General features: G+C 38.7%; 1 protein-coding gene across 1 annotated transcript in view; it reads left to right on the top strand.

Annotated features, from left to right (window-relative positions):
• The window catches only part of LOC119562407 (homeobox protein homothorax), a 140,083-nt gene continuing 128,706 nt past the window's right edge, over positions 1–11,377 (top strand). Inside the window, exon 1 of the mRNA XM_037875606.1 lies at positions 1–960. The gene's annotated coding sequence lies outside the window, so the exon portion shown is untranslated. The remainder of the gene's footprint in view (positions 961–11,377) is intronic.

The following is an 11,377-nucleotide window of genomic DNA, read 5'->3' as shown; positions in this document are numbered from 1 at the left end:
GCGACGCGAGTGGGCTCCTGTTGGCCAGGCTTTTGTTGTTCCCAAAAAAACATTAAAAAAAATTAATAATAATACAAAAAAAGGATGCAAAAATAGAAAATGTGAACTCGCAATACGGCCGAGAGATAAGTTAAACAAAAAACCAAGTGGCCGTGGAACCAGAGCCTAGAAGCTGGAAAATCGAAATAGTCGCGAGATTAGAAATTTTGTGTGTGCCAGTGTGTGTGTGCCAGTGTGTGTGTGAGGGATATGGAGAAAGGACATCGCGTCGCCATGTTAGACGTGTTTGTTGTCGTTGTCGCCGCCACGTTGTCGGTGGTTTTGGATCCTGGATACTGCCACTAGAATCGGGATAACTATAACCCATCCTCGAGCGAGAGGACTGGACAATGGCGAGGGAACTGGCCCATACTCCGTAATCCCCACTAGAAAGTGCTAGAGGAAAAACCCGCCAGCGGAGGAAAGCGGGAGCACCGTTGTTAGACGTAGACGTTATCCCGTAGACCCCCCGGAAAATCCCCCCGTATCCGTAACCCCCGCTCGGAAATTCCCACAGTGTTTTAGTTGCTCGCTCGCTCGCTCTCTCCCGCGTGTGTGTGTGTGTGTGCGTGTGACTTTCTCTCTCTCGCGCGGTGTCACTCTCTCTCCAGGACTCTCTCCAAACTCTCTCTGCACTCTTTATATCTCTCTCTGGCGTGACATGTTTATGTTTTGGCCACCAACGGCGCTCTCAGTTGCCAATTTTGACAGCCAGAACTGTCAGTGTACAGTGGTGCAAATCGAGTGAATTCCCCGCAAAAACCTTGTTGACAAACACCATGTGAAGGTGGCGTGAAATGGACAAAAACAAGACTCAGTTAAAGCACTTAATGGTTCCTAGTTGATACTAAACTGATACAAAGGACGCAGGACAACGGTGGATTACTTTGGGACACTGGCGGTGGATTGATAAATTGATGGGTAAGTGGTTATTATATTAATTGAAATAAATTTAAGTCTTAGAATAAATCTCCTTGGGTCCCATGAACGAGTTTCACCCCTCCAAAATAGATTTTAAAAATGTCATTTATGTAGGTAGACATATTCTTTGACTGACTCATACCTAACATGTATCGAATATTAAAAGAAGTTATGACAGCTTAAGCTACATAAAACGAAATACAATTTTACTGACATTAATAATAGTCCAATATTAATTAAAAATCTAAAATAAATAATACATATATATATATATTATCTATGTTGGCTATGTCTTTTTATTGAACATTTATTAATATATATAAAATAAAATTGTATTATTCTTTGAAAGTTCCAAGATATATCTTTAAAGTATTTTTCCTGATTATAGCATTGTATTTTTTTATTTATCATAATTTTTATGAGCTTATACACAAATCGTCTATTTTAACAAAAAAAAAAAGAGAGTCAATAACGCTCCTGTTTGAAAACTAGGCACTTAAAATGTACTATAACTATTTTACTACAACTTTTATTTTAGCAGTATAGCAAAGTATACGTATAAAAACAAATAAGACACAAAATTGTTTGGCATAATAAATTAAAGACAAAATCATTGATATTATCCAACTTAATATTTGTACAAATGAAGCAATTAAAAGTTGCACAGGAAGATTTATACCCAAAGTTTGCATTCAAGACAGAGCAATTTAAATTCATACTGAACCCAAATGAACTCGCCTTGTGCTCAACAAATCATTGGCATTTCATTATTGACTAAGTATTCGAAATGCCATTGCGAATTCGGGCCACCATCCTGCATAATTGGGCAAAAGCTTCGGCTGGACCACCCACATTATCTAATATTTATGGAAAGCAACCGCCTCTGCACGGCAGAATCTAATTTAGCCGGACCACGACTGAGCCACACTGACAATTTTAAATCAATTTGCTTATTACAAAATGCCATCGAGAGATCCCAAGGCGCCGAGCGGAAAACACGCAAATATGCAAATGCTGCAGAAAGCCAAAGTGCAGAATGCCAAATGTCGAACTGCACAATTGCACAACTGCAAAGCAAACACACACTCGCACTCATAATCTATTTAATTAAAACTCTATTATTAGCATCTATTAAGTATGCAATGTGACAATCTGACAGGCGAGACATTTGTCAACGGAATTTTTCATTATTTTAATTAACTTTCTCTACACCACTCAGCTGCAAGGCAAAAAAAATCAGACCACTTCGTGTGTGCAGCGGACAACACAAAGCCAATAATTGTTTTTGCAGTCCATTTGGTTGCACTCCTTTTGCAGAGCAGAGAAAAAATACAAAAAAAATAAAATAAAACCATTCCATTCCGCTGTCCTTTATCCTGCTAAATCGCATTACTAGCCTGTCATGTGAAATGTCAACCGTAAAGCGTCCGTTGATTGTTAATTTCACTTTTATTACCACTCGCTCTGGATGTTGTTTTATTTTTCCTTTCGTTTTTTTTTTTGCTTTTACCGCCATCATTGTGGATCGCCACATTGTCCGCCATTGGCCAACAATTGTCGGTGGCTTTTGTCTTTGGCCGCCGCTTTTGAGCCTCGTGGAAGGACCAGGACCTCCGGTGGCAGGTCGCCCAAAGTCGCTCTAAATGGGCATTCAGTTGGCTGGTTGGCTGACTTTCAGTTGCAGCTTTGCAGTTTTGCTGCCCGGGGGCCTTTTTGGCCAGAGATTGACAGGCTTAGCCAGGCATTTTGTCCATTGTTTCGGCCATTCGAGTGGGCCATCCTAGTGGGTGATAATCGAAATGGATTACAGCCCAAAATGGGAGATCCCCTGCTACAGAAATGGCAAAATGGAAAGCAGGTGTGCACTTGGGTGAATAAACATGGGAAAGGTGGCCTTTATTATAAGGAGTGCAAAAGCAAAACATTAAAAATCCACCTTTAATTTAAAATAATTTATTACTTACTCTCCTCCCAAAAAAATATCTAACGAAAAATTAAGTAAAATTGCTTGCATGAATTGAGTTTAATTTTTTCGATCAATAGAAGGGTTAAACACTTTTTTTAAAGAGAAAGAATAAATTATATATTTATTATTGTTACAGATTTTTGATCTGTACAACGTTTTACCTTATAAACAAAAGTTTTTTAGTCCATTACATTTTTTTTGTAATGATTTAATATTTTTAATTTTCCTTGGCCTTAATATTTAAGATTATTACATAATAGCTTACTCTGTAACTAACTATTAACTATTTTACTTTGACAATTATATACGAATAAAGAGGAATATCCAAACACAATTCCGAGTAAAGACATCTAGACAACTGTTAAACTTTAAATTAATACTTGGATAAGGGAAATATTAATTTATATTTATATTTATAACGATTTTGCCATTGGTTGCTATGTATTCGAACATTTTTTTGTTGAATATTCTGCCATGACCATTAAATCTGAGAGAGTCTATAAAAGTAATATCCTTTATGAGCACAACGATGGCAATGTGTCACCTGTTACACTCGGCTCTTTGTCCATTTTTGCCCCGGCAATCAGGTCGCAATGAGGAGAAAAAAGAGTCACTACATGCATTTGGTCAATTGTCTCGTTTACAAATTGCCCCGCCGCCGCCCAGAACAGAGCTCATTTTCATAAATGCAACGCCAGTGGCGAGGCGACGTCCAACTTGCAGCGCGTGGCATATGCCACTCCCGTGCTCCCCCGATCTGTCCGATCCAGAGCCATTATCCGGCAACTATTTCAGGACTCCCCAGCCACCCAACTATAACCCACACCCACATCCACATCCACACAACGTCTGTCACTGGCTATTCCCAAAGGTGCAAACAAAGTGATTATACTTAGCTATTGTTCCGACTGCTCGGAAAGGTGAGCTGGGAGTTCCCCAGGAGTTCGCCGGGAGTTCTCTGGGAGTTCTGCGTGCCGGCGGAGGGCAGTTTATTAATTGAAATGTTAGTGCGGCCAGAGGAACAGAGCAGCAGGCTAGTCTTAAATAATAGATTTGTATCGAGAATTGCGGCCAAAACGATATGGCTCTGCAGATATGTGCGATTCGGGCCAGTCAGATATTTGATGCTCATTAAGTTAAGTGGTTTTAGTTTTTCCCCAGCACCAACGATTTCCCTGTGCAATTTATGTTCAGTAGTTTTCCGCCACTTACCTTGAAAACTGGGGGGCAGTAGGTGCACTACAAAAAAAAATTTGGGGTCTCTATAAATACGAAAAAATACAATTTTATGTTTCAGATGTTATACAACGTTGTATTTTATATACACATAAACTCATATTGCAAAGTCTACATTCTAAAAGATTTTTATATCTGTTCGTTTCACTCGGTTTTTTAATGGGATCTAATTAAATGAAATATATATAGTACCTATGATATGATCTATAATATAATAATATTTTATAAAAAGTCCTTTATTTCGACATATTCTCTTTAGTTATGAAAATTTAAGTATCAACTAAAAGTTTCCTTATTTCAAAGTGAATATTTTCCCAAGTGCACCACCCAAAGTCGGCTCACCAAAGAGGTTTTTCCAAAGATGAATCGGTGCTCGTTTGTTTGGAACCCACTGTCGCCGCAGTGGGTCGAAGTCAAAGTCGAAGTCGGACCGATTCCGATATTGGGCATTATCTGGGGAGCCGAGATTCGTGACTTTTGTGGCCTTTGTCTCTGCTGAAAGAGCCGAGGGATCTTTCTTTCGGTTTTTGTGTAAGGTGCACATTAGTAGTAATTTTTAATGGTTTACTTTTCGGTTTTGTTCGCGGAGGCTGTGAACGGTTTTTTATTTAAATTTGTTGTCTTCTCTACGATTTTAGTGGTTTATTATTTAAATGAGCCTTTTGGGGTTCTCTCTTTTGTTCGCCCTCGAGCCTCAGATTGTTCGCTGTTCAAATTTAATCAATTTGATTTATTTCCGTCTTTTATATTGTGTTGAAAATATTGTTCAAACGCATTGTCTCCGCCAGACTATCCATATTCCAAATAGCCCATATCGCATGGCATTCTACATGTGTTTTATTTTTTTGGCTTGTGGAAAAAGGGATCGCGGAGAGGCATTAACATAAGCAAGTGAGGGCTTAAACATTTTCCAAGTCAAGACCTTTAAAGATAGACGACATTTTTGGGACAGACTTTAGTTTCTATACCCCAAAGAGATTGCATTTCTTCAAGCCAAGATTAATGGTTGTTTTGAACTTCTTTGGTGCTGACATGAAAAAATAAAAGTAATTGGAGACACCATAAGAGATCGTAGGGTCAGGAATAATGAAGCTAAAACCTTTTCATTCACAAAAATATTTTCTAACTAATATATGTCTTGAGAACTAAACTTCTAGATCTATAAAAATGTATTATCTTGATTAAAATATATACATTTTACTGACTTGTTTGTTTATCGAAACCATTTTATAGAGTCGTAAACTTTAGCTATAAAGAATGTAATGATATTTATAAACAAGTTTTGCTTAAATTGAGAAATACTACAGAGTTAGGATGTAAATATAGGTTGTTATATTATTATTAAGTTAAGTAATAAAATGTTTAATTAAGAAGTTTTAAAACATGGTAATTTTAGAATGCAAATTTAGATGATGTTGATAAATACAAGTTAAAGCAAGATTGATATACCATAAATGTTTATGATATTTTTGGCAACTGGAAGGTTTGGCTACCGAGTAGACAGATGGCTTTCCATTAGCTTGATCAACTTCAGCATCAGATCCACTGGTCATTTGACTTCTTCGAGTTTCCCCCAATCTCTGGCTTATCAATGGCAACTAACAAGCCTAACCAGCTACCACAAAACACGACACCACCACCAACAACAGCACCATCGGGCCCAAAAGTTATCTTTATGGCCAGAATGCAATCGGTGAGCCTGGATGGCAAATGAAGAGGAGACACCACGACCACACCCCGTTGCGGATTCCCGGAGTCAGCCCACTTTTGTTGATGAGAAATTACATTTGAACTGCGAGCAGCAGATGCCAATCTTATTAATGTTGTTAGTAGTTTCTGGCCATGCCAATGCCTTGTCGACTAGCCAACATTTTTGCATGCAACAGCAACAAGAAAAACAGCATCAGCAACAGCAACAACAACAGCATTCCCCCCGACCAGGCTGAAATGTATCAAATTTCAATGCACAATCATCACAATCAAAAAATAAAAATTCTGAAATCAACTTTTTCCTACCCCCTTTGGACCTGGATGATGGGATTTGGGTTTGCAGTTGGATTTGGTCGTGGTCTCGGTCTTGGCTTTATTCTCGAGCTCTGCAGTTTGAGCCTCACACTTGGCATTTGCCGGTGATGTTGCTGTTGAATTTGGTGTTGTTGCTGCTGCAGCTTGTTGTTGGTAATATAAGATACGAAATCAAAAATACATCATTGCCAACAAGTAAAGGCCGCAGAGGCTACAGCCAAAGTTTCCAAAAGACTCGGCACATGGCAAAAAATAGTTCAGAAACGTAGTATTCTGTTTTTAATCAATAACAAAATATTAAAAAAAATAGTTTCTCAATTGATCTTTTAAAATATTATCCCAATTTAATAAACATTTCCAAAAATTGTCGAAATTGGTACCAAATAGACTTTATAAATGGAAAACCCTTATTTCAAAGAAAACCCATATTTTTTTAATAATAATTTTCAACAAAAAAGTGTACTTACACTTATTTGGCAATGCTTAGAGAACTCTTTATTATAATTAACTTATGGAACTTTAAGAACAGAACAAAGAAATACTTAAATATTAACCATTTTATTGAGTTTGTTTGCCAAAACAGGTATTTATTTTGTAGTTATAAAAACTTCTGGTGTTTGTTTTTACCTAACCAACATGTCTTAAAGTTTTTATTAGACTATTAACGAAATGTAAAACTTATATCCCTTCTTACCTCTAAAAGAGCCTTCCTTTTTTCTGCCAGTGCTATCGCCTTGGAGCTGAAGTCCAGCTTAAGCAGCTCCATCTGCATTCCCCGTCCGATTCCGATTCCGAATACGAATACGAATCCGATGTCCCATGTCCGATGTCCAGTGCCAGTTTTCAGTTTTCAGTTTCCAGAGTTGCAAGCCTCGCTGATTGTATGCATGTTTCGCTTTTCTTTTCGCCGCGCGCTAAATGAAGTAAGCAAACGTTGATTACATGGCCTCAAGTGTGCGCCTCCAAGAGAGGATTGCGGATTGCGAATTGTGGACTGGGGATTGGGGATCGGGGATCCAAAGATCGAGGACCCAGAGACCACAAACACCACAGTCCTCGTCGTCGTTTTTAATGATGACTTCAAATGAGACGCTGTTTATACGTTTTTCATGCAGATACAGCCAATCTGTGCTGCATTTGGCCAAAAGGCCTCTCCATATAATAGACTTGATTTTCGTTTGATTAAACGAATGTTTTCCTGCCCCTTCTACCCTCTTTCAAGTGGAAGTGTGTTAATTTTTAATTAGAGTTGTACTGTTATTTGTTGTTGCCTGGCTTGTCCGCCAGTCTGATCGGCCTCAAAAGGGTTAAGAATGCAATTGACTTTGGCTCGCCCTCTTGACTTCACACGGCCGCCACAAATTTGCAAATGCAACGAGACACGAGTCGGATTTTAAGGAGGAGTTAAGGGGCCTCAGGGCCCCAAACGACAACAACAACATCGACAGCCTTATAAGGTGGGGCCAACTACAGCAGCAGCAGCAGCAGGGACACAACCTCCTCTTTACAACTAACATGTTCTTAATTACAACGAAACAGCCGAAGGTGAGGCCGGGTTAACCAATCGGTTTGGCTTTGATCTGAATGACAGTACTATGTAGTCCCCCCAGTCTTCCCACTACCACTATTATTATTATTATTTTTATTGGTCACTCCACTCTGACCATGATATGCAAATAAATAAATAAGCAACTGGGGGAGAAAAGGCAATTGACAAGCTCATAAACTCACGGGCTCGCGCCTCAAAAGAAACTCAATCTGCTAGATGCAAATGAAAACGCAATCATATTTTATGTATGAGCCTGACAAAAAAGCTAAGAAAAAAGCAAACAAATAAAAAGAAAATCAGCGCGAATAACACGAGAAATACAATAAACTTGGGTCGCCTCACATGTGACTGAGGATTGGATTGGTGGCCACAGATGTTTTGGCCATTTCGCAGAGGGTGTATCGAGTTGAGAGTTGTGGGGCCAAAAGCATTAATCACAATTACCAGCTGATGTCATAATGTAACTCCGGGCAGGAGCATCAGGGAAATTGAACTCCAAATTAGTTTTCCGAACTTGTGTGTGACTGGGAAGTAATCTCTTCTATCAGGATATGTATGTGTACTACAAAACAATAAGAATTATAACCAAACAAACTCGAACTTATCTTAGAGGTCTAATATAGACTTCATATATGGTATAATAATTATGTGGTTATGCATAATTATTTTTTCTTAGGAGATATTTAACAATTGTATTTAAGTATTTGTTGTATTATTGGACAAACATTTTAAAAACGTTACAACAACCTACTTGGAATTTTCTTTACTTTAGAACAGATATTTTTTTAAAACTTTGGCTTAATGCGAGTTTTAAACTCAATGAGGCTGAATTAAGAATAGATTGATCAACTATTTTTTGAGTTATAAGTAAGGAATTTTTTTTCAGAAATGCATTTTTTCTAACTTTCTCGTTCTGAGTCACCCTATTCCTGTCTGGTGGGGCGCTTTTTGAGTACGCATTTGCCTGGCAAATGCAATGGCCATGGCACTCCGGCGAAGACAACAGCGAAGGTGTTAAGTTATGGCACAGTCTGCAACCACACAGCTGGGCATCCAATTTGGCCCACCACAGGCCACTTCTCCCCCGACACTCGGTGCCCAGATCCCCAGTCTCCTCCACTGGTGGCCACCTCCACCTCCAATTCCTTGGCCAGAAATTAAGCATCAGCATCGCATTTCGCATTTGCCATTTGGCGTGTGTGTTGGAACATTCCAATGGCTCTGGGTGGTTTCCACTGCTGTCACTCTATGCACTGAGAAAAAAAAATGAAAATTATAAAAATACGGGAAAGACCATACAAAAGCTATTAAATTATTTGACAATGCTCAATATACTAATAAACTACCCGCTGTTCACCTTTAGGCTTTTAATATACTTTTTACATTGTTTTCACATTTATTTAATTCAGAAATTATTATTTATATTCTTATTCATCGGTGTATTCTCCCTATTCTTCTATTATAGTCTAAAAACTTTAATGTATTTGAAAGGATCCATATTTTAAAATGGATACTTCTACGGTTAAAACTGGTTTGAATATTGTCTCCGACCCAAAAATAAATAAAATTAAATATATATATATATTATTTTCATCCTACTAACCCATTTCATAAGTGTCCAAAATAATACAATATTTCTTTCTCTGCACAAAAAGTAAGGACAAGGGGAGTGAGCCAACCACTCGCCCTGTTTTTGGCCAACGAGCGAGCTACGCGATTTGATTTATGGCCCGTTGTCAAATTATCCTTGATAAGTCATTAATATATTTTGTTAGTTCTTTTGCGAGGAGTGCCTGCCCCTGGCCTCCTCAATTTCTGGCCGTACCTTCATCATCTACGAGTGTTTTATTTCTCGATGCCGCCATTTGACTTTTGGGGCACCCCGACACTTTCGTTTGTTCCAATTCACATGGTCATAAAAACTGCGCCTAAATAGCTCCCGCTTCACCATATAATTTATGTCTTAACCAGCTCTCAAATGAAGTGGCAAATTCACACTTTTCGGAAAACCACTCGCGCGGCCCCCCCACAACAACGAAAGGCAGTAAAAATGTAATTGTGTGGGATACAAAAATACGAGTAACATCATCATAAAAACCAATTCACAAATCATAAATATAAATGAATTTCGTGCGGGGAGCAATCGCATCGATCGCATTTCGCATACAATAAAGCAATCTGATTTTCGTATCATAAACTTAAAATGATCTCTCTCCTAGCCGTCGCCTCGGAACCCTCCGCAGTGGAACAGCCAAGATATCGGAACATTGGCTTTGTGCCAGCCGTAAATCTTCGGGCCTATCAGCATCTCCACAGATCCAGAGATTGGGAGATTCGGAGAGGGAGAGATCCAAGGAGGTAGGGAGATTTCCGAGAGGTCCAGTGTTTGCGCATGCGCACGCGTTTGGGTTCGAGTTCGAGTTAGCCGGCGCTGATAGATTTATGGCGCCAAATAAAATGCCTCAAGACAACCAGCCAAATCACCAGGCTCAGCTCAGTTCGCTTCGGTTTTTTGGTTTTTATTTTCCAGCGCTGTTTTCGTCTGGGAAACAGGAGTTTTGTGGGGGGGACTTTGGCTGCCGGGCCAGCTGGTTAATCAAATAGTAAATGCGAGAAGAGTGCAGTAAAACACGATCATTGACGATATGCGGCCATAATACAGCTCCATAAACTGCCGGGCATATTAGTTTCGACTCAATCTAGTAGCGATTGGGGTATTTTTTCCCAGGTCCATGGGAAAGTTTTAAATTGTGGACTACCAAAATGAAAGAGTAGAGATGTAGATGTAATGTATTTTGTAAAAGTGATATGATCTTAGACTTATCCTATAACGTTATAAAATATATTTGATTGTTTTTTGATTGTAGTTTATTTCCCAACTATTTTTATTTTGAATAATTTTTTATTGTATCTATTCCCGACGTTGACTTAAATTAATTTCTATGGTAATTACAAATTAAACCAATGTTTCCTTACATTTTTAATTAACTTACATTTAATTATATTCTTTTATAATACTCAAACATATTTTTAATGATTCTCACATTATCAATGATAATAATACCTATTCAATCTAAAAAAAATCCGTCAAAAGGAAATAAATCATACAAGCACAGGAAGAGCACTCTATTTCCATACCCATATGTCCGTGCCACGCCCCGCACAAATCTAAGCACGCAATTTGCAAATCGCCTTCATGATCGCGCCATAATAATTCCTCCGATACGATAATTAGTCGCAATGCGATTATAAAACATTGTCCAGACCGGGGCAAAAGTCTGGAGTCTGGAGTCTGGGCTCTTGGACGAGGAGTCTCCCGTTCGTGGAGGACACTGCGCATGAGTAACGCGCCGCCGCCTCAAGATTTATGTGTGACGCTCTGGGGGATTGGGGAATGGAATGGGTCTCCAGCTGGAAAGGGGGCCTGAAATCGGCCCATGGCAGCGGCTTTACCTAAAGCACACTAGAAAAAATAAGGCACCGCAATAAAGATAATTTGATAAACATTTTTTAGTACTTTATCATATAAATGTCAAATCTAAAAACGAATAAATCCAAATTCGTTCATATAGTGGTACCCATGTTAGGATATTTTCAGGTTGTGTTAATTACATATACATGTTACCTTACCTTACCTATTA

Source organism: Drosophila subpulchrella, chromosome 3R (genome assembly GCF_014743375.2).
Source record: "Drosophila subpulchrella strain 33 F10 #4 breed RU33 chromosome 3R, RU_Dsub_v1.1 Primary Assembly, whole genome shotgun sequence".
Classification (NCBI taxonomy): Eukaryota; Metazoa; Arthropoda; class Insecta; order Diptera; family Drosophilidae; genus Drosophila; species Drosophila subpulchrella.
Note: the sequence above shows the minus strand (reverse complement) of the source record. Positions and strands in the feature narration are given on the sequence as shown.